Source organism: Lepus europaeus, chromosome 9 (assembly GCF_033115175.1).
Source record: "Lepus europaeus isolate LE1 chromosome 9, mLepTim1.pri, whole genome shotgun sequence".
Classification (NCBI taxonomy): domain Eukaryota; kingdom Metazoa; phylum Chordata; class Mammalia; order Lagomorpha; family Leporidae; genus Lepus; species Lepus europaeus.
The window spans coordinates 17,553,235-17,575,534 of NC_084835.1; the positions used below are offsets into that span (position 1 = coordinate 17,553,235).

Here is a 22,300-nt window from a genome sequence, read left to right on the forward strand (position 1 = left end):
ATAATAAAAGAAAAAACTGGAAGTCAGTCATCACTGGTGCAGATGGAGGAGTGGTGATGTCATTCAACATGAGTGACAGGTGCACTTCCAGTGTCCACTGAGGGTGCACTTGAATAGCAGGGACGGCCACTTGAGAACAACCCTCTCCAGTTCCAGGGATGAGCCTGCCAGAGTCAAGAGTAACCGTGTTTTGAAAGCTCTTGAGGCTGGCGCCGCAACTCACTAGGCTAATCCTCCGCCTTGCGGCGCCGGCACACCGGGTTCTAGTCCCGGTCGGGGCACCGTTCCTGTCCCGGTTGCCCCTCTTCCAGGCCAGCTCTCTGCTGTGGCCAGGGAGTGCAGTGGAGGATGGCCCAAGTGCTTGGGCCCTGGACCCGCATGGGAGACCAGGAGAAGCACCTGGCTCCTGGCTTTGGATCAGCGCGGTGCGCCGGCCGCAGCGCGCCTACCGCGGCGGCCATTGGAGGGTGAACCAACGGCAAAAGGAAGACCTTTCTCTCTGTCTCTCTCTCACTGTCTACTCTGCCTGTCAAAAATAAAAAAAATAAAAAATAAAAAAAAAGTTAAAAAAAAAAAAAGAAAGCTCTTGAAGTGCACAGTCACAGTGGGGGAGACGGGCACAAGCTGGGGGAGTGACAGCTGAAGGGTCCGGAGCTGCTTTTGGGGGTGATGAGAACGTTCTGGAATTGGCTGTGGTGATGACTGCACAATCCCGCCAACAAACTAAAAACCGCTGAGTTACACACATTCTCCGGATCAATCGTAGGTGAATGACATCTCAAGGAAGCCCTCATCAAATGCGGAAAGAAAAAAAAAAAAACGCAGCCACAGGAAACTCTGAAAGCAGGGTGACTCACAAAACCTGCCACTCAAGCCCATCGGCAAACCTCTGGAAGATGGAAATGCGACGTAAGAGAAATGCGAATTTGCCGGGTAGGTTACCTTGCCTCCCATGGCAGCTGTGTGGACAGCCCGAGGAGCTCCCGTATCTTCTACAGATGTTTCAACACAGGGAGAGCTTTCACGCTTCGGCCATCTACCTTGTCAACCACAGGAGCTGGGTGGGGTACGGCAGGGCTGCAGGGTCACTGGACTTACCATCCGCCCTCTCAGCTTTATGTGGTCTCCCACCTCAAAAGGGGTATTTCAGGAAACATCACGGCACTGATCCATCCCGGGAGGTCCAGCCCCTCCTCTGCCTGGCCTGCAGCCACAGCCCGTTCCTGCAGGGACTGTGCACGGTGGCCCCTGTGTTCCAACAGCACAGTCATCGCACACACGGACCTTGGCCGACCTGTGTGCCCTGGGCCGTGAGAGCAGCGGCCATTCCCCACCCCCAACAGGGCTAGGAGCATGCGCAAAGCGCTCCGAGGTGCAGGCACTTTGAGACTTTGAGACTCTGCAGAAATCCAGGCTGCTGGTTTTGCCCGCAGCCCGTCCTTCACCCCCCACCCCTGCCGTGGTTCGCAGCAGACCTAGCATCATTTTGCAACTCAGTGACTAGACCAGGCCATGGGACGTGCTGCGGCCAACGGGATGTACACGGACACAACAGGCCACGTGTCCAGGTGAGCCCTGCAAGGGCCCTCATGGCCGGGCTTGACCTCCTGAGCTCCTGTCCTCTGTCAAGAGACCAGGATCCCGCCAGGAAGCCACCGCCCCTGTAGCCCAAATCCCTGTGCGATGCAGGAGTGGAGCCAGCCCAATGACAAACTAGGACCACAGGCAAGAAATGAATGCTGTGGTCGCCACTGGGCGTTGGGAGACGCTGGGCAGGCGAACTTCTCCAGCAACCCCTCTGCTGAAAGACATGGGCGGAGCATCTGCTAAGAGTGACCATGGGACGGGGGTCACAGCTGTAATGACCTTACAGCACCACCACAATCTCCATGGTCTGAGCAAGACAGGGCCATGCCTAGCTTTAACGACTCTCTCCTTTATCAACCGCACTTGTGACGACTCCCGCAGACAGAGCATTGGACACAGAAAACAAGAGACAATTAAAATCACCTGGCTTACCTGATCAGCCATGCCCCTTTCCCTCAATCCTTCTTGGAAGCTGCAAACCCAGGGAGCTACATACAAGTACCTGCTCTCAAAGCCAGGCTCCTGCCTCTGCTGCTGGTACCTCCCTGGCCACTAGGTGGTGCCACAGCCTCACCTGGGCAGGCTCATTCATTCCCTCCAAGCGCCAGGCAGTGGAGAATTCAGAGGCCAACTTGGATTTGCCCCTTCCGTTTTTTATTGTTAAACAAACAAACAAACAAACAACCAGGGCTGGGAACTGCAGTTAACACAGAGCTGCCCAGCCTTGCAGCAATCACAGTCTAGCCTGATCTAAGGACTTTTCGATGCCGAAACACAAGTGTATCCTGAAAGTGATCAGAGACACTGACACCGGACGTGCCGGCCGGGCAGTGAGCACAGAATTCCTACCAAGAGAAGGAATAGCAGGGTCCCTGGGCACGGCTCTGTCTGCACAGCTAACGTTTGGGGGCTGAGCCAGCAGCTGGCTTCCCAAGGGCTAAAAATCAATAGCCGGGGCAGGTGACCGGTGCCATGGTTGAGCCGCTGTCTGGGACACACCCCCACCCCTCATCAAAGTGCCCGAGTTCAGCCCTGCCTCCATGTCGGCCGCCTGCTACTGTACGCACTGCGAGCCATCAGGGGATGGCTCAAGTGCTCACTTCCCTGCTACCCACCCAGGAGACCTCCACTTGGTTCTGGGTTCCTAGTTTGGGCCTGGACCAGCCCCGACTGTTGGCAGGCATTTGGGGAGTGAACCAGCAGATGAAAGGTTCTCTCCACTCCCAGCTACCCGCCCCAGATCCCTGGCTTTCAAATGGAATGAAAATAAATAATTTAAGTGGCAACACCTTCCTCCTTTCCCTCTCAAGAGGTTCAGTTTGTGCCGGGCACACACTGCATCAATGAGGTAAGGTCAAAGCCCCCAGGAGGCACAGATGAGGGTCTGGCTCTGAGCTGGCTCCCACAGGGACGCCTCTTCGGGCTTCCAGTCCATGTTCTTTCATGTGTCTTTTTGTTGTTGTTTTGTTAATTAATTAATTTACATAAGGAGAACCGGTTTCATGTACACAGTTGGCTTTTAAGATTTATTTATTTGAGAGGTAGAGTTACAGATAGACAGAAGGAGAGACAGATAGAGAGGGATCTTCCATCCACTGGTTCATTCCCCAAATGGAGGCAACGGCCGGAGCTGGGCCGATCGAAAGCCAGCAGCCAGGAGCTTCTTTCCGGTCTCCCACACAGGTGCAAGGGCCCAAGTGCTTGGGCCATTTTCTACTGCTTTCTAAGGCTATTAGCAGGGAGCTGGACTGGAAGTTGAGCAGCTGGGACATGAACCTGTGCCCTATGGGATGCTGACACTGCAGGCAGCAGCTTAACCTACTACGCCACAGCGCTGGACCCCCATATATGCAGTTTTAAGAACATAACAATACTTCCCACCTCCTCCCCCTCTGCCACCCTCCCTCCTGCTCCCTTTTTCCTTTTAATTTTTGTGATGACACACTTTCAGTTTACTTTATAATCACAAGCTTAATCCTCCACTAAACAGAGAATTCAGCAAGCAGGAAGACCACGGTTTCTCGGGAGTACAGACAAGGTATAAACAATAACCAAATCTCAAGATGCCTCATCAGCCTTGAGAAATTTGTGCCCCCAGGATTCACAGTGCCCAGCTGAAGCACCCCCAACCCCAGACGACATCAGGCTCCCATCTGGCGTCTCTTCACACAGTCCAGGCTGTAACCACCACTCCAGCACTTGACCCCTCTACCTGCTGGCCATCACATTACACTGCACCTGCCACAGCTGGGCCACCTCTGAGGTCTGAAATTCAGATGCACCCTCCTTGCCCACAAGCCCAGGTCCTCACAGCTCTCCCATTGTGAGTCCCTCAATTCCACTCCAAGACCCCCGGCCCCTCCGTCCCTCCTCTTGGCCTCCCCCGCCCCTCCCCACTCTGCGTGAATCCCACAACTCTTTGCTTGAGCTCTGCTCATGCCTGGGGCTCACACACCCTGACCTGTGTAGTACTTGAGTGGCACCTACGGGGCAAAGCCCAGTGCTGGAGGAAGCCACCTGGGTACCATGCTGTCCCTATACCATGCAGAATCAGAAAGCACGGGAGCTGAGGGTGGCCCTGAACTGCCAGTGACACTCCTGCTCTTACACGGTGACAGGGTCGAAGGGCAGGGAGGGGCACGGGCCCGGATACAACCTGGACCCTCTCAACAGGGCAGCAGGTATGGGCACAACCGCCTTCTGTGTGCCCAGAAGGGCGAGCTCAGGGTTGCCCCTCCTGCTCCCACCTGGACGTGAGGTTTCCTCTGCAGAAGGGACTACACACGGAACTATCGCAGAGGGAGAGAGAGCCAGCCATTCCCTCTCCTCCATCACTCATTCCTGTGCAGACACCACCCTGGCCAATCTTCCTGCTTCTCGCTAAACCCCAAAGCACCCTGAGTGTGCGTGGGGAAGCCTCTTCAAGACCCTGGCACTCCTATCGGGGCAAGAGGGCCCCTGTCAGCTGAAACCATTCCCTGCAGCAAGGACAGTCTCTTCAACACATGGTGCTGGGGAAACTGGATCTCCATACGCAGAAGTATGAAGCAAGACCCCTACCTTACACATTACACAAAAATCCATTCATAATGGATTAAAGACCTAAATCTACAACCCAATTCCATCAAATTACTAGAGAACATCGGAGGACCCATGCAAGACATCGGCCAAGGCACAGAGTTGCTGAAAAAGACCCCAGAGGCACAGGCAATAAAAATCAAGATTAACAAGTGGGATTACATCAAATTGAGAAGCTTCTGTACTGCAAAAGAAACCTCAACAAAGTGAAGAGGTAATCAACAGAATGGGAGAAATTATTTGCAAACCATGCAACTGATACAGGATTAATAACCAGAATATATAAAGCGATCAAAAAACTCAACAATATAGCAAAGCAAACAACCCAGTTAAAAAGTGAGCAAAGGACTTCAATAGACATTTCTCAAAAAAAGAAATCCAAATGGCCAACAGACACATGAAAAAATGCTCAGGATCACTAGCCATCAGGGAGATGCAAATCAAAACCACAATGAGGTTTCACCTTACTCCAATTAGAATGGCTTTCATACAGAAATCAACAAACAACAGGTGCTGGCGAGGATGCAGGGAAAAAGGTCCCCTAATCCACTGTTGGTGGGAATGCAAACTGGTAAAGCCACTATGGAAGACAGTTTGGAGAGTCCTCAGAAACCTGAATATAGCCCTACCATACAACCCCGCCATCCCACTCCTCAGAATTTACCCAAAGGAAATGAAATCAGCAAATGAAAGAGACATCTGCACCTCTATGCTTATTGCAGCTCAATTCACAATCGCCAAGACATGCAATCAACCTAAATGCCCATCAACGGAAGACGGAATTAAAAAACTATGGGATATGTATTCTATGGAAGACTACACAGCAATTAAAAACAAAACAAAATCAAGTCATTTACAGCTAATCGATGATTCTGGAAAATATCATACTTAGTGAAATAAGCCAGTCTCAAAGGGATAAACATAGTATGTTCTCCCTGATCTGTGACAACTAACAGAGCACCTAAAAAGAAACCTGTAGAAGTGAAACAGACACTATGAGAAGCAGTGACTTGAACAGCCATTGTCTTGACTGTCCAGGAACACTTTATTATTTCACTTTATCTATTTTTTTATTCTTTTTTTCTTCTCTAAATACCATTGGCTGAACTCCTTACTTAACACAGAATTAATCATCGATGTATTAAGTCAACTGAAAATAGATCCCTGTTAAAAATAAGAGTGGGAATGAGAGAGGGAGGAGCTATACAAATCGACACACATTCCCACAGACCTACCCCTAAGGCTAAAGCTAAAAATTTGCCATGAGACTCCAAATTCCATTTAGCTGGGTGGCACTAATCCCATCTTATGTCATAAAATGATCATATTAAGTATGGAATTGATCATATACATAGGACCATCAATCAAAGGGATCACATAAATAAGACCAAGTGCCTGGTAATAACAATCAGAATTACAAAGGAGAGAAAGTTCCAACATGGGAAGCAGTCCACACAGCAGACTCATAGAATGACAAACACCCTAAATAGCATGCTGACCTCAAAATCAGCCCTTAAGTCCTGACTGAAAACACCATGAGAGCATTTCAGGCATGGAAAGCCTAGACATAGTGGCAAAAATGGTTCTGCATGAAGGATCTCTGTGAGTGAGACCCCAGTGCAAAGAAGGGACCATCAAAGAAGGAGGTATATTCCTCTGAAGAGAGGAGAGAACTTCCACTTTGCTTATGGCCTTGTCTAAAAACCAACAGAGTCTGTGAACTCAAAAGGCTTCCACAGCCTTGGCAGCTCATGACAAGAACCCTGGGTGATCAGCGATGTCATAAATAAGAGTGCCAGATGTTAAATCAACAACAGGAGTCACTGTGCACTTGCTCCCCATGCTGGATCTCTGTCCTTAAGGAGTTGTACTATGATAATTAATGGTAGAACTTGTCTTCAAACTGTACTTTATTTATTTTTTTTAATTTTTTTTTATTTAGTGAATATAAATTTCCAAAGTACAGCTTATGGATTACAAAGGCTTCCCCCCACACACACAACTCCCCCCACCGGAAACCCTCCCCTTTCCCACTCGCTCTCCCCTTCCATTCCCATCAAGATTCATTTTTAATTCTCTTTATATATAGAAAATCAGTTTAGTATATATATAGATTTCAACACAAACTGTACTTCATACTTTGTGTGTCTGTGTGGTGCAAACTGTTGAAATCTCTCCTTAGTAGAGTTGGTCTTCTGTATATAAAGTCAATTAAAAATGAATCTTAATGGAAAATGGAACAGGAGAGGGAGCAGGAGGTGGGATGGGAGAAGGGAGTGGGAGGGCGAGAATGAGGGGAAGAAACACTCTATCCTTAAAAGCTGTACACATGAAAATTTGTATTCACTAAATAAAAACCTTCAAAACAAAACAAAACAAAACAAAACAAAACAAAGGGCACCTGTCACCGAGACACAATGGGAAAGGTCTAGGGGCCTGCGTTGTGGCATTATGGGTTAAACTGCTGCCTTCAACGCCAGCATCCCATTTGGAGGCTGCTTCAAGTCCCAGCTGCTCCACTTCTGATCCAGCTCCCTGCTAAGGCACCTGGGAAAGTAGCAAAAAATGGCCCAAGTGCTTAGGCCCCTGCCACCCATGTGGGAGACCCAGATGAAGTTCTAAGAGCCTGGCTTCAGCCTGGCCCAGGCCTGGATGTTGTGGCCATTTGGGGAGCAAACCAGCAGAACGAAGACCAAGATATCTGTCTCTCTCTCTCTCTCTCTCTTTCTCCCTCCTTTCATCCCTCCCTCTCTATAACTCTGCCTTTCAAATAAAATAAATAATTTTTAAAATCAGAAAGGGCTGTCTTAGGACAGTCCACCTTTGCTTCCTCCGTGTATCCCTGTGCTCTGTTCCCCTGGGACCTGGGGAGCCCCGCTGAAGGCCGCAAATCTTCCAGAGGCTTCACCGAGATCCAGGGATGCTGCGCGGTTTTTAAGAAGAAAACCGTTTCTCTAATGAAGAAGGGGAGCAGGGAGAGGAGGAGGGGAAGGCGGAGTGGGAAGAGGGGGAAAGGGAAAGGAAGTGGGGGGGGAGAGGACAGCAGAAGAGAGGGAGGCAGAGGGAGAAGCAAGAGCGGAGGTGGCGGGTCCAAGAGAGAAATGTTCTCAGGGATACCATCCTGGAGGGCGAGCACCCGCCAGGCCCTGGTCCCCACGTGGTCGCCACCAGCGTCACTGCAGTTCCAAAGATGAGAGCCGCAGCCCTGCCCGGAGGCCACCCCCTGGCTGCCCGGCTGTCACAGCGTGTGCCTATTCGCTCTGTCTGCAGAGACAGATGCCTGGGAAGTGTGAAGACTCAAGCTGTACGATGACACCCCTATGGTTACATAAGGTATTGCACATGCCCAGTGGGGGGCTCTGAAGCCTGGCCCATCACTCAAAATCCAAGCCTGGCGGACAAATGAGCACCCCACAAGGAGGACGGGCTAGCACAAGGCTGGAACACACTTCACTGCAAACGGGAGGCAGGGAATGATGCTGAGCCGACCGTGAAAGTAACTCCACTGATGGACACCCGCCACGCATCCAGTTCGAGGCACGGACGGTCTGAACCTGGACAGTAACAGCCCTTGTGGCGACGCCCATTTCAGAGGTGGAGTCACGAGGTTACCAGAGATGACTTGCCCACGGCCACAGTGTAAGTGAACCATACCCAGCTCTTCAGCCCCCAGGGCTCACCCTTCAAGAACAAACCCTAGGAAACCACACTGCCTGAAGGCTTAGGAACATGGATCAAAGCCTGTTCAGGCTGAAATGTGGGAGGAGGGTCGACTTCCCACGCCAGACAGTTCTCGGCACCTTGAAAAATACAGTGGGCCACGGTTCATTATCTTCTTCTTAAACTCCACGTACATCCAAGAAGGGTTCAACAGAACCATCGGAATAAGAATAAAATAACAGCAACCTAAATGCTTTGTATTACAGGGGAGGGAGGCGAGAGAGCAAAGCTGAGGATTTTATCAGAATAGCTATTCAAGACACTTGAGGTCGCTGAGCTTCCTGGAAGCCAAGGCAAGAACAGAAACACACACACACACACACACTCTGAGAGGGAAAAGGGCAATTTTAGCCTGAACCCCAAATGCTCATCCAGGAGTCGCTTGGACAAATCCTGACTAATACAGGGGTCTTCAGTTAATAGAAAACGTGAATTATATTTTAATCCCGCTGTCCCATGACCTTTCTGAAGCTCCCTCGCGTAACAGAATCTATCTGCAAAATCTGCAATGCATGTGTCTACGAAGACTTTAACACGATGAAAGCCCTCAGGCCTCTGCTATCCAATCTGCTGCCCGTCCACTGCACGCGACTGTGAATTAATTTCGCATTAAACCAAACATCAGTTCTCCTCCCACAATTGCCACACTCATGGCTGCCCCTGTGGAAACCTCCCCATCAACACGGACACTCGGCTGGATCTTCCGCAGAGGGCTGGGGTTTTCGGAGTCTTCGACCCAGGGACACGCCGTCTGCACTGCCCAGTGAGTCCATGACTCCCAGTCGGCAGACGGAGATGCACACCGCCCCCTCGCCGAGCCCTGGCCTGCCGCTCTCAGAGCCACGCCTGTCCCTGTCTGTCCCTGTCTGCCGGGCGGGCAGCAAAGCAATGGAAAGGATGGACAAATCCCTGTGGGCACGGAAGGGGTGAACGAGGAACGCGTTCTGACGGACGGGGGCAAGCACTCTGATGGAAGGAGACACGGCTCCCCTGGAATCCTGGAGGGAGAGAGGGGGCGGCCATGGGAGCCAAGCACAGGAGATGGGGAGGGGGCTGCAGACAGGGGCTCACAGGATGGCACCGATGAGAACCATGTCAGCTGATGCCCGTTCCCCGCACCTTCCACCAACTAACCCAGCAACAGCCCCCGCCCCCCCCCCCCATGCTATGGATAAATGGATGGGGGGATGGTGATAGATGGGAGATGAGCTACCCATTCCTCTAGTTAGCTAGCTAACCCAGGCTCCACCACTAGAGGGAGCTATAAGTCACTGCGCAGGCTGCTCAGGCTGTCTGTGCCTTGGTTTCCTGGCGTGTACAATGGAGATCATGGTAAGATCTGCTTTATAGAACTGTAGTGCCCTATGACCACTGGGCTCTGCAATTACCCCCGAAGGGCACTGCCCAAGGTGGGTGGGGCCCACCTGGATCACAGCTGGACCATGGGCCCGACAGACTGTGAAGGAGTGGCCGTGTGACTTCCGAGACGAGGTCATAAAAGAAGGGTCAAGTTTGCACCATGGCCTTGCTCTGGGAGAGCCTCACGCAGCCCTGTGGCAGGGCCCATGTGGGAACATCCACCTTTAAGAGCTGGCACGAACCTGCCAGGCACGTGCATGAACCAGTTTAAAAGTGGATCTTGCAAGCATGCTTTTCTGTTTCTTCTTCTTCTTCTTTTTTTTTTTTTTTAAGAACAGATTTACTGAGATACACCTTACTGACATAAAATTCACCTTTTAAAGCTGACAACTCAGGAGCTGGTGCTGTGGTACAGCTGGTTAAGTCCCTGCCTGCAACACTAGCATCTTGGCTGCCCGGCTTCCCATGCAGCTCCCTGCTAATGTGTCTGGGAAAGCAGCACAAGACAGCCCTAGTACTTGAGCCCCTGCAACCCACAAGGGAGATCCAGGTGGAGTTCTAGGTTCCTGGCTTTGGCCTGCCTTGGCTATTATAACTATTTGGGGAGTGAAAAAGTGAATAGAAAAATCTCTCTCTCCCTCTGTGTGTGTCACTGTACTTTTCAAATCAAATAAATAAATCTTTAAAAAAAAAAAAAACAACACAACTCAGCAGGTTTCAATGTATTCAGAGAATTGTGCCACCTCACTGCTGTTTAGTTTTAGAACATTTTCACCATCCCATATAAGAAATCACACACCTGCCAGCAGCCCCTCCCCACGTTCTCCACCCCCAGGCCCCAGCAAACACTAATCTGCTTCCCATCTCTCTGCGTTTGCTTACTCAGGACATTGCACACAAATGGAATCATGCAATCCGTGATCTGCATGCCTGGCTCAGCACGACGGCTTCGAGGGCCTGTCGTGTCACGGCGCGTCTCGGAGCCAAGGGCCTTCAACGTGTGTCGGGGAAAGGGCAACAGACCACAATGCTGGTGCAAAAAGAAAAAAAAACAAACCTGAAGGGCTCCGAGCCTGTCTCTTCCATGAGACATTTTCTATGAACTTGAACTTGTGCTCATCCCTCACTTCCTCTCGTTGCTGAACGCTGTTGTACAGATGGGTGAACCGTGCACCAGCTGGTGGACACGGGGGTTGCCCCTGCTTTTGGGCAGCTGTGACCAATGCTGTGATCGACCCTCCTGGACAAGGTTTCCTGTGCACTTAGGGTTTCGTTTCTCTTGACAACCAGGAGCAGAACTGCAAAGTCGGTCACCTTCAGGCTCACGGTCACCCTGCTGTCCCGGCGACCAGCTCTCACCTTGACTGCAGCATTCTGGAAACCCTAAGCCAGAACCATGCAACTAAGCCACTCCTGGATTCCTGGCCCACAGAAACAGGGGACAGGGTAGAAGTTTGGTGCTTTAAGTTTGGTGCTTTAAGCTGCCAAAGTTTGGGAAATTTGTTCCACAGAAACAGACACCTAATGTATGAGGATCAAATGAAGTTGGACACAAGCGGCCTTTGGGACGGTGTCCAGTCCATAGTGAGCACTTCAGTGTCTGCTAGCTGTCATCGTTGTCTTCAACACCTTCCTACCACAGGGCCTTTGCTCACACTGCTTCCTGTAGTTGGAATGTTCTTTGCCTCCCTACCTTAACTCCTACATACCTTTCAGACTGTTCTTTCTAAAGATTCATTTATTTGAAAGGCAGCATTACAGAGAGGCAGAGGCAAAAAAACGAGAGAGGTTTTCCATCCGCTGGTTCACTCCCCAGATGGCCACAACGGCCGGAGCTGCACCGATCTGAAGCCAGGAACCAGGAGCTTCTTCCCAGTCTCCCATGTGGGGGCAGGGGCCCAAGCACTTGGGCCATCTTCCTCTGCTTTCACAGGCCATAGCAGAGAGCTGGATCGGAAGCGGAGCAGCCAGGATTCAAACCAGCACCTACATGAGATGTCAGCATTGCAGGTGGCGGTTTTACCCGCTACGCCACAGTGCCAGCCCTTATCTTCCAGATTTATGCTCTCATACTGCTTTCCCTTAGAAGCCTTCTTGAAGGCCACTCCAGAAATTCCTCCACAGGGGACTGGTGTCGTGGTGCTACAGCTAAAGCCGCTGCCTGTGGGGCCAGCATCCCATGTCCCGGCTGCTCCACTTCCAATCCAGCTTCCTGCTAAGGACCTGGGAACCAGCAGAAGATGCCCAGGAATTCAGGCCCCTGCACCAATGTGGGAGACCTGAAAGAAGCTCCTAGCTTCAGCCTGGACATTACAGCCATCTGGGGAGTGAACCAGTGGAAGGAAGATTTCTCTCTCCCCTCCTCTCCCCCTAACTCCATTAAATACAAACATACATCTTAAAAAAAAAAAAAAAAAAGAAATTCCTTTACAAAAGCATGGGTGATTCCCTTCACATGTTCTCCTAGCACCCAACGCAGCACCCAACGCAGCCTTAATGAAATAATACTTTGTGCATCTATTTTTAAAACATTTTCCTCTTCTGAATATCAGAGAATCTCAACCGTGCACGCCACCCCATTCCTTATGCACACCGCACAAATTCCACTGTAACTCTCAAAGGTCAACAGCCCACTGGAAAACCAAGCAAAGGCCACACACAGTCAGTTCACAGAAAATGAAATCCGACAGCAAAGAGGCCCAGACTCACTCACAATATGAAACACAGGAAGTACGATAAAATACCGTATTTTCATACCTTGTCTGATCGGCAAGATGGAAAGAGTGGCTACTGCCCAGAGCTGGGCAGAAACTGCCCCTCCTCATGCTGGGCCAGGCATTTCATGTGCACTGGCTCTCCAGAGGGTTCTCTGAGTTTGATGCAAACCGAACCCTAAATGCACATGCTGTGTAGGATGCACACACACACAGTTTACATACATGGGGGATAACGGACCCAAAAGTTGTCCATGCAAGAATGACCTTATCTTGGTTTGAGTCCTGGCTGCTCAGCTTCTGATCCAGCTCCCTGCTAAGGCACCTGGGAAAGCAGCAGAGGATAGCCCAAGTCCTTGGGTCCCTGCACCCGGCTCCTGGCTCTGGCTTGGCTCAACCATGGTCATTGTGGACATTTGGGGAGTGAACCAGCAGATGGAAGATCTGTCTCTCTCAGTCTCTCCTTTTCTCTCTCTCTCTCTCTAACTCTGCTTTCAAATAAAATAATCTTAAAAAAATAAATAAACAAAGCAACACTTGGAAACAACTTGCCGCGGGCGGCCATCAGCAGGGGACAGCTGTGGCGTTCACTCTCGGGCAGCGCCCGGCCAGCTGCCTTCGCAGCCATTCTTCCCGCAAGGGCTGGGTCCCCGGCTCATCACACGTCCTGGTGAGGCCATGCCTACGCAGCTACGACAGAAGTACAGACCACGTCATTTCATCTCAGTGTAGTCTCTCCTTCAGACCACGGCAAGGATTACTACATGATCGATTTCTTTAACCTCACATGAAGAAGGCAGGAATTTTAAAATGAAACAGAAACGTTGAGATGCCCAGGACTGAGAACGGCTGGTGTGTGCTGGCCTGCTGTGGCTGTTGTAACAACATTCCATGAACCAGGCCTGCAAAGTGCAACTGTTTATCTGTTGCAGTTCGGGAGGCTGGAAAGTCTGCGACCCAGGTACCAGCAGATTCTGGATCAGGCGAGGGCCCCTCCCGGGTTCGTGGGTGGCACCTTCTCACTGTGCCCTCACGTCGCAGAAGGCGAGCAGGGTCTCTCTGGTCTCTTTTAACCCAGTCCACAACAGAATAACCTCCCGGACGTCCCGTCTGCCGATACCATCACACTGGTGATGAGTTTCTAACATACAGGTTTGGGGCAAGACACAAATGGTCAGACCATGGCAGGATTTAAAACGAGTGAATGAAGACGATGCAAACACTGGGATCCCATGAGGCATTTTTTCCTTTTTTCTTTTTTTTTGCCAAGCAGAGTTAGACAGTGAGAGAGACAGAGACAGAGAGAGAGAGTTATAGACAGTGACCGAGAGACAGAGAGAAAGGTCTTCCTTCTGTTGGTTCACTCCCCAAATGGCCACCACGGCTGGCGCTGCGCCGATTCGAAGCCAGGAGCTGGGTTCTTCCTCTTGGTCTCCCATGCGGGTGCAAGGACTCAAGCACTTGGGCCATCCTCCACTGCCCTCCCGGGACACAGCAGAGAGCTGGCCTGGAAGAGGAGCAGCTGGGACTAGAACCTGGGGTGCCGGCACCGCAGGCAGAGGGTTAGCCAAGAGAGCCACGGCACCGGCCAAGGCTATTCTTAAAAGTTAACTGAGATTACTTGTACTACGAATAATCATTTAAGGTAATACTATTATTGTCTTTAGAAAAATGCAGATTAGGATAGATGGGACAGCCCTATTTTTGCTTCTTCTTTTTTTAGAAAAATAAGATGTGCATAAAAACTTCTTGGATGATTTTTTATTCCTGTCCACCGTATGGACAGGAATAAGAGCTGCTCTGCCCTGGCTATTTGGTACAACTGTAGGTTTTACCACTCGACTATACTATTTTTCAATCATTTACAACCTCAGTTAAATGAACATAGTAAAAAAGAAAAATACACAAACAAACGTGTAGTGAGGGAAGTTAACAGGGCCAGATCACACGGCTGTGTCAGAACCCCAGGACCCCGGCCTCACAGGAGAGCCCAATGCCGCCTCGCTCAGCTGGGGGTGACGCCAGTGCTCACCTTGCAGGCTTGGGCCAGGGACAAAAGGAACGGCGGGAGTGGCACTGGGGAGCCTGCCGGGCACCGTCAGGGCTTGTGATGCTTGTTTATATGCCAAGAAATTTGGTCAGACCAGACTCTGGGTATGTCTGTGCAGGTGTCTGGGGTGGGGCAAAGGTAACATGAGACAGGGTCACACAGGAGAGCGGCCGGCTCCCCCCCTCCACCGCCATGTGGAGGGGCTAAGCCCCCTCCACAAAGGCTGACCTCACCCAGGGCCTCCCAGCTGCAGGCTGGCCATTCTCTGCTTCCGCCTAAAACACAGGCTTTCTCTCGGCCTCAGCTCCGCAGCACGGGATGGGCACCGCAACACCAGTGCCCCTGGGTCGCTTGGGTCTTGCCCACCGCAAACTGGAGCTGACTCAGCCTCAGTAATCCAGCGATCCCATTCCTTATAACAAAGCCTCCCTCGTGAGCAGCTCCAAAACACTCGTGGAAAATGCCTCGTGTTTTCCATTTCCCACAGACTCTGAAACACGCCCTGGGCATCCCCTTGGCTCTGTTTCTAGGGGGAACTCTAATCTGGGATTCATGGAATTCAGGACAGATCTAGTTACAGACTCTCAGTCCACAGTCCTTTCCGCTTTATTCACTCACGTGCTTGAACGTTCACAGGGAGACGGGCAGAGAACACAGGAGCAAAGTCCTTTTGTGAGTGCCAGAGTCTCCACCGAACTCATGGCCTGGCACGCACCCAATCCCACTAGGTCCTGCCCCCCGGCGCACCTGGCACGCCCCTCAGTCAGTCTCATCCCTGGTCCCCACCGCAGATCTCAGCTTTGCAAGAAGCGGGGTGCTGAGGGCTGAGCCCCCTGTCAGCCACCTGTGCTCTTCTGTTCTAATTCACTGTTTGTGTAAAGTATAGGATACATTAAGAACTTGCTTCGGCTGGCGCTGTGGCTTAACAGACTAATCCTCCGCCTTGCGGCACCGGCACACCATGTTCTAGTCCCGGTTGGGGCGCTGGATTCTGTCCCGGTTGCCCCTCTTCCAGGCCAGCTCTCTGTTATGGCCCGGGAAGGCAGTGGAGGATGGCCCAAGTCCTTGGACCCTGCACCTGCGTGGGAGACCAGGAGAAGCACCTGGCTCCTGGCTTCGGATCAGCGCGATGCGCCGGCCGCAGCGGCCATTGGAGGGTAAACCAACGGCAAAAGGAAGACCTTTCTCTCTGTCTCTCACTATCCACCCTGCCTGTCAAAAAAAAAAAAAAAAAGAACTTGCTTCAAAAGCAGAAATAAAAGCAATTAGGATAAAAATATATCAAGCACCCGAAAACTAGAAATCACAATAATCTTACTGATTCACTTAAAAAAAAAAAAAAAAACTTTCTCAAGCTTTTCATTTGAAAGGCAGCGAGAGAGAGACAGAGAGAGAAAGAGAGAGTTCTTCCATCCACTAGCTTACTTTCCAAATGCCCACAACAGCCAGGGCTGGGCCACACTGAAGCCAGGTGCCAGGAACTCCAGCCAGATCTCCCACATGGGTAGCAGGGGCCTGCTGCCTCCCAGAGGGAGCACTGGCAGGAAACTGGAGTGGGAAGCAGAGCCAGGACTCGGGCACTGTGGAACCCGGCAGGTGTCCCTAGTACCGTCTTAACTGCTGCACCGAACACCTACCCCTTATTGATGCATTTCAACTACGTTTTACAACTCGTGTCAAAAATAAATCCTGTGTGTTAGCTATTCTTCCCACTCGTCTAATGCTGAGGAACTAAAAGGAGGGAAGATCAGCTGGTCGCCCCAGAAATAACTTATGGCATTTTTATAAGGTGAGGGTGGCTGTTTCTGAAAAATTAAGTGTTAGTTCTGGAAACCAACATAATAGGGCTTCCTCCCACATTCAGAGGCAAAGGCAAACCAACTGTTAAATGGGAGATCCCACTGATGGAAGGAGAAAAAAAAAATCTCTAAATTACAAACTCAAAATACTCATAATTCCCTGGATTCCAATTTACATTTTCTGACTCTGTCCGAGAAGGGACAGTTCACTCTCCATTTTCCACATTAAGTAACATTTTGCTTACTTTTTTTTTTTTTTTTGCATGGAAAATGCATTTACAAAATGATACTGGGGGCGGTCAAGATGCCTGCGACCTACACCCAGCCCCAGCTCCTGCCACCGGCTTCCTGTGATGCAGACCCAGGGAGGCAGCAGTGACGGCTCAGTGACTGGGTTCCTGCCGCTCCCCCTGGGGAATCGGGACTAGGCTCCCAGCTCCAGGCTTTGGCTCCTGCCACACCTTTAGGTTCAGCATTTGGGGAGTGAATCAGCAGATGGGAGCGCTCTCTCTCTTTTTAAATATAAAAAAAAAAAAAATAGACACTAGGCAGAAATGATACAACCTGAAATTTAATTAAAGTGTGCAAGAACCCCAGGATGTTTTTAGGATCCAAAACTTCAAGCCTGGAGGCTTAAGTTGGTAAACAGCAAAGGAAAAAACTGTGAAATGGGGGCGCTTAGGTACAGGGCACCTCTGCCAAGGTTGTTCCCACAATCTGCTTCACCCCAGCCACTCTCACCGAGCTCACAGCCAATGGATCACATCGCTGCCCACACCAGCGCTCGCTGACGGACCCCAGCCGTGAACACAAGCCCCAGCAAGCAGCTGGCTCTGGGCACATGCTGGTTCAACACGTACATCACTGACCCGTGCACGTTTAAAGCATCTTACTCGGGGGTGGCATTGTGCGAGGCGGGTAAAGCTGCCACCTACAATGCCTGCATCCCACGTACTGGCTGCTCCACTGCCCACCCAGATTCCCTGCTGATGACCTGGGAAAGCAGCGGGAAGACAGCCCCAGCGCTTGAGTCCCTGCACCCACACAGGAGACCTGGAGGAAGCTCTTGACTTTGGTCTGGTCCAGCCTTGGTCAATGCAGCCATTTGGGGAGTGAACCAGCAGATGGAAGATCAATTGACCAATCTTTCCCTATCTCTAACTCTGGTTTTCAAATAAATAAATCTTTTTTTAAAAGACTCAATAAACTTTTTTTTTTTTAAAGACTCAATAAAACTTTTGTCTTCAGACTTATAACTGACTGGAACAGGACAGAAACTGCTTATACCTCTCAGGAATTCACTGTTTTTTTGACCTAGATAGCCATGGGGACAGAACCGGGATGGGTCACGGACTCCGATCAGTTTCAAGGAAGCGGGAAGAGGTGCCAAGGGGGGCGAGTCGGCACAGAAGCCATCGCAAGCTCTCCATCGGCCGCTCGTTCAGTGCCGAAAACAAAGACGGTGAGGGTGGAAGGGGGGGGGGGGGGAGGGAGGCAGACACTGTCTCGCTGTGTCCTTTGCCTTTTGAAAACTTCCCTGCTGACCAGAGACCCCAGGCCCAAAGAAACCAGAACAGAGGCAGAGGACTGGAGACACGGCAGGGCTGGGGAGGCCACAGGTGGAAGTGGAGGAGGCTTAGAGACCCTGTCTGGGGTCTGCAAAGTGCCCTGAAGGGGAAGGGGTGGCAGCCCAAGGGGCCTGGCCCCAGAGCAGCCCCAGAGCTGGCCTCCTCTGCGCCCGGACAAGGGGGCAGCCTCCCAAGCCCCCTGATCTGCCTGTCAATCATTCAGTATTACAGTTTCCCCACCAAACAGCCACGGAAAACCTGCCAGCAGCACAGAGCACACACGTGAGAGGTCCGTTCTCCCGTGGCCTTTCTCCTTCCCGGCAAGCACACTTACCACGCGCGTGGGTCCCAAAGAGCTGGCGGAGTCCTGGCAGACACGGGGCCCCGGTGGGCTGCCCGATGTGAACCCCTAAGGCCATATATGCACACAGTGGCAGACTCCAAGGCCAGTGGGAGAGAGGAGAGGTCCTCTCGGCCGGCCCGGCCACCCTCCCGGGCTCGTCGGCAGTGCTCTGCGTTGGCCTGTTGGGGCAAATCCTAGGACTCTGAGCTGCCCTGGGAGCACAGGGGCTTACGTAACCGCAGGCAGCCTGGGAACTCTATCGGCTCATCTTGTTCAACCGCCCCAGACAGCAAATGACGCACCCAAAAAGGTGACACCCCTGGGTTAGGGTGGCTGGGAGGGTGGGGGAGGGAGGAGAGGCAGGGCCTTGGCAGGGGAGAGGGGGCAAGCAGCTCTGCCTAGAAATTGAAGTGAACAAACGGCCTGCTGTTTCCCGCAGGGCTCACGGGACCCGGGGGCGGGGGCATTCACCGGAGCTGCCAGCCAAGCGGTGTCCCGGGATCCCCAGAGCGCACAGGCGCATTCCCGGGGACACACGAGGCTGCCCCCAAGGCTTCTCCTGCTGCGTGCCTCCCTCTCAGGGCCCACCTCGCACAGCGTTCAGCTTTCGTCTGAGCAACTGCGACACCCCCCAGCTGCCCCACAGCATCAGCGCTGCCAGGGGCTGTGTTTCACTCCTGTTCCCCCGGCACGAGAGCACAGAGCCCCGCCTCGCAGCTGTCGTCCCGTGCTCACTACGAACATCCCAGCAAGGAACCTGAGCGGCCCTGGCCCACTGGGGCCCTGAGGGTCAGCGTCGCAGCCTGGGCTGTCACGTTCAGACAAAGGGGACAGGACTTTAACAGTCTGGATGTGTCCTGTCCTTGACGCATACTGATGCCACTGGGAATCCAAGGGGTCAGTTCACACCGCTGCACAAATGGAGCTGCAGTTTGGACACCACCTCCTTCAGGAAGCCTTCCTGGCACGCCCCCCCCCATCCTGTCCTCTCCAAGACTCAGCCAGGCACCCTTCTTGGTACCTCCCATGTGCCCATGCTCCTCACTGCACTCATCAGGTCACCTGTCCCCTGGCTCTTCTACCAGACGGCACTCTCGGGTGGTGGGGACACACACAGACCTGGATGCAACTCCTGCCACCCAGGCAAGTGCAGAAGCAACCAGGTCTTGATTTCTCGCCTGCAGAAAGGGGATGACGACACCCACCTCCACGGGGCTGCAGTGCTGAGAAATAGCAATGTATTCACCCAGGAAAGAGTCACTGGGCCCTGGGCACAGGCAGGAGCTCTTTCAGTCTCGGGCATTCAGGGGTACATAAAGCATAAACAAAGGAGTTCATGTTCTACTGCAAGTGTGGCCAAGGAAATACAAACATGCAGGGGCTCAGGGGACGGTTAGATCTGGGGGAAAAAATAAAGCGGGGGAGGAAGACAGGGAAGGATGCGGGTGGAGTGCTCTCTCTGAGGCTGATGGCAACCTTGATGAAATGCCTCTGGGGAGAAGAGGGGAGGGGGCCACCAGGACATGTCAGGTTAATAGGTGACTCAGGCCTAAGGGCAGCAGCAGGAACAAAGGGCTTGGGAGCGCCTGGTGTGGCATGGGCCCAGGGGACACAGTCGGTGGGCAACAGGGGAGCCCCTTCGCACAGACCCTGAGAGGCCACTGGAAGGCGGAAGCCCACTGGAGGTTTGGAGGTGAATCAAAGCATCGGACTTTGTACCGACAAAACCCATCTTCGTGGCTGAGTAGGGAACAGACTGCTTGGATGTGGCGGTGGTGGGGGGAGCAGCAGCAGCCCCCCTAGAGAGGCCACTGCAATCCCCAACGCATGATAAGGAACGCAGAATCCCAAGCTCGGACCAGGGAGCCTACTGCAGAGCCACAAGAAACGGTCAAACCCTGGCCAGGCTCTTGAAGAGGGGGATGGCAGGCTCTCGGCAACCCGGGCATGACGGGCATGAAGGCAAAGACGGCAGTCAAAAATGCCCAGGAGGCGTTTGGCCTGGGCCACCCAAAGAATGCAAGCACCACTCACAAAGACGCAAGGGACCCAAGCAAGGCAGCTGCAGGGGGAGATGGGAGCAGGTGTGTGGCCTGCTGGGCATCAAGTGGCGAACGTGGAAGGTGGAGTGAGCAGGAGGCCCAGCCAGAGGACAGACACTGCAGAGCAGGCAGGACATGGGCAGAGCTGAACATCTCACTGCTGGGTGAGGTGAGGTTGCCTGGTGCCTGGGCCCACGCAGGACGACCAAGGTCAGAAGGGCCAAGCCCCGGGCCGTCCAGAATTCCCAGGGCTGGGAGAAAAGGAGCAGCAGCCATGGAGGCAGAAGGACCGGGAGAGCTGGGGGTGGCCCAGAAACCTGTTTCCAGGAGAAAGGAGAGGCCGACAGGGTCAGCATTTGCGGGCAAAGACAAAGACACAGAGGACAGACCCCCGGGCTGAAGCAGGTCTTCAGCGCTGCAGGTGCTGTTTGCAGTGGACTTGGGAGAGCAGAAGAGGGAGAGGAGTGAGCCAACGGAGGCACGGGGCACTGGGCTGCGGGAGGAAGCAGAGCTGAGAAGGATTGTGGTTCAGTACCTCTGGGGGCAAACAGGAAAGACCTGTGGATGACGCGGAGAGAGGGGACACGTGGTGAAATGTGTCCCGGGGCAGCAGGCGGGCGAGAGCAGGGCTCGGTGCCCACACGGTGGCCAGCATGTGGCCCATCTGAGGGAGCAGAGCAGAGGTGTGCAGGCCCAGTATAGCGCCGGCTCAGGCTGGGCTCCCAGGCCTGTTCCACACACCTCTGTAGCCGAGGAACTCCTGAGACACAGGAAGCCCTCAAAGCCTAACTGGGAACACACAACCACGAGGCATTACGGGAAGCAACTCTGCACGTTTCAGACCCTCATTGGGCATCACTTCAGAAAGGAGGACAAAGGCAAAAAACTGCAATCGAAAACTCAAAAAGGCATCAACTTTCTAGAAGAATGCAATGCGATTTAACTGAGACGTTACTCCCTGCTGCTGTTCCACACGCCACTCTCCCCAGCCTCTCTTCCGAGCCCTCTCCTGCAGCGGCTGCAAGCACCTGTCTCTCCAGGATCCCCTCAGTGGGAGATGCAGTACAACGCTCCTGCACAGCAGAGGTGGCCCTGGGTGCGAGGGGCTCATCCTGCTCCTGGGACACCACGAAGGTGGCACTGATGCAGGTATTAGGAAGAAGCGAGCGCTGGACCTCCTAATGCAGCATCAAGGCCACTGATACTGCATGTCCCTGCCACCGCACCCACCTGGTGACTGACAACGACCCTAAGGCTCAGAAAGAGGAGGAAGAGACCACACTACAATGGGCATCTGCTGTGGGCCACGCCTGTGGCTCAGGGTCCAACGTCCTCATCGGCAACCTTCACGATGATCCTAGGGAGGGCTGTCTACATCTCAGACAGGGTCCGTGACTGACCCAGTCATCGTTGCAGAGCAGGTGCTAGCTGGGAGGCCTCTGAATCCCAGATCCTCTTGTACTTCAGTGATCCCAATGCACGCACCTCCCCTCCCTGGCAGAGAGAGGACCTCCATACCTGTAATGGTGCAGGCATCTCGGTACCCTCTGTAGCTGGGAGCATCTTCCACAGCCTCGCTTATGTAGTGTTCCTCAGGGAGGCCCGGGCTGCAGGCTAGGACTGCATGGCTGCAAGTCTCCGAAGGGGGCACGGAGCTGGCCGAAGTGTCGTCGCGCGGAGCTGTGGCGTCCAGCTTGGCAGGTTTCACGGGGAGGTGCCCACTGCCATCAGGGGCCCCGCTGCCGGAGTCTGGGGCAGTCGGGCAGATGGGCCCCGGGAGGTCTGGTGCACCAGCAGGGACTGCTCACAGGGAACCTGCAGGAAAACCCAGACAGAGGGGCACGGTTAATTACAGCCAGGGAATAACCCCGCACAGAAGCCCTGGACCATAAAGCCTCCAACAGCACGGGGTTCACACTGCAAAGTTCACTAAGTGTTTCCCGAGTCAAGGCATTGCCAATTATACTCCTCAGGTTCGACAGAAGAAATGCGGGAAAGTCCATTCAACTATGCAGGATGGATGGAGACCAAACCGTGGAG

General features: G+C 52.8%; 1 protein-coding gene across 3 annotated transcripts in view; it reads right to left on the reverse strand.

Annotated features, from left to right (window-relative positions):
• The window catches only part of TRAK1 (trafficking kinesin protein 1), a 124,533-nt gene extending 102,469 nt beyond the window's left edge, over positions 1–22,064 (reverse strand). For all 3 annotated transcript variants that reach the window (XM_062200650.1, XM_062200649.1, XM_062200648.1), the window contains exon 1: positions 21,779–22,064. The gene's annotated coding sequence lies outside the window, so the exon portion shown is untranslated. The remainder of the gene's footprint in view (positions 1–21,778) is intronic.
• Positions 22,065–22,300: the final 236 nt, after the last annotated feature.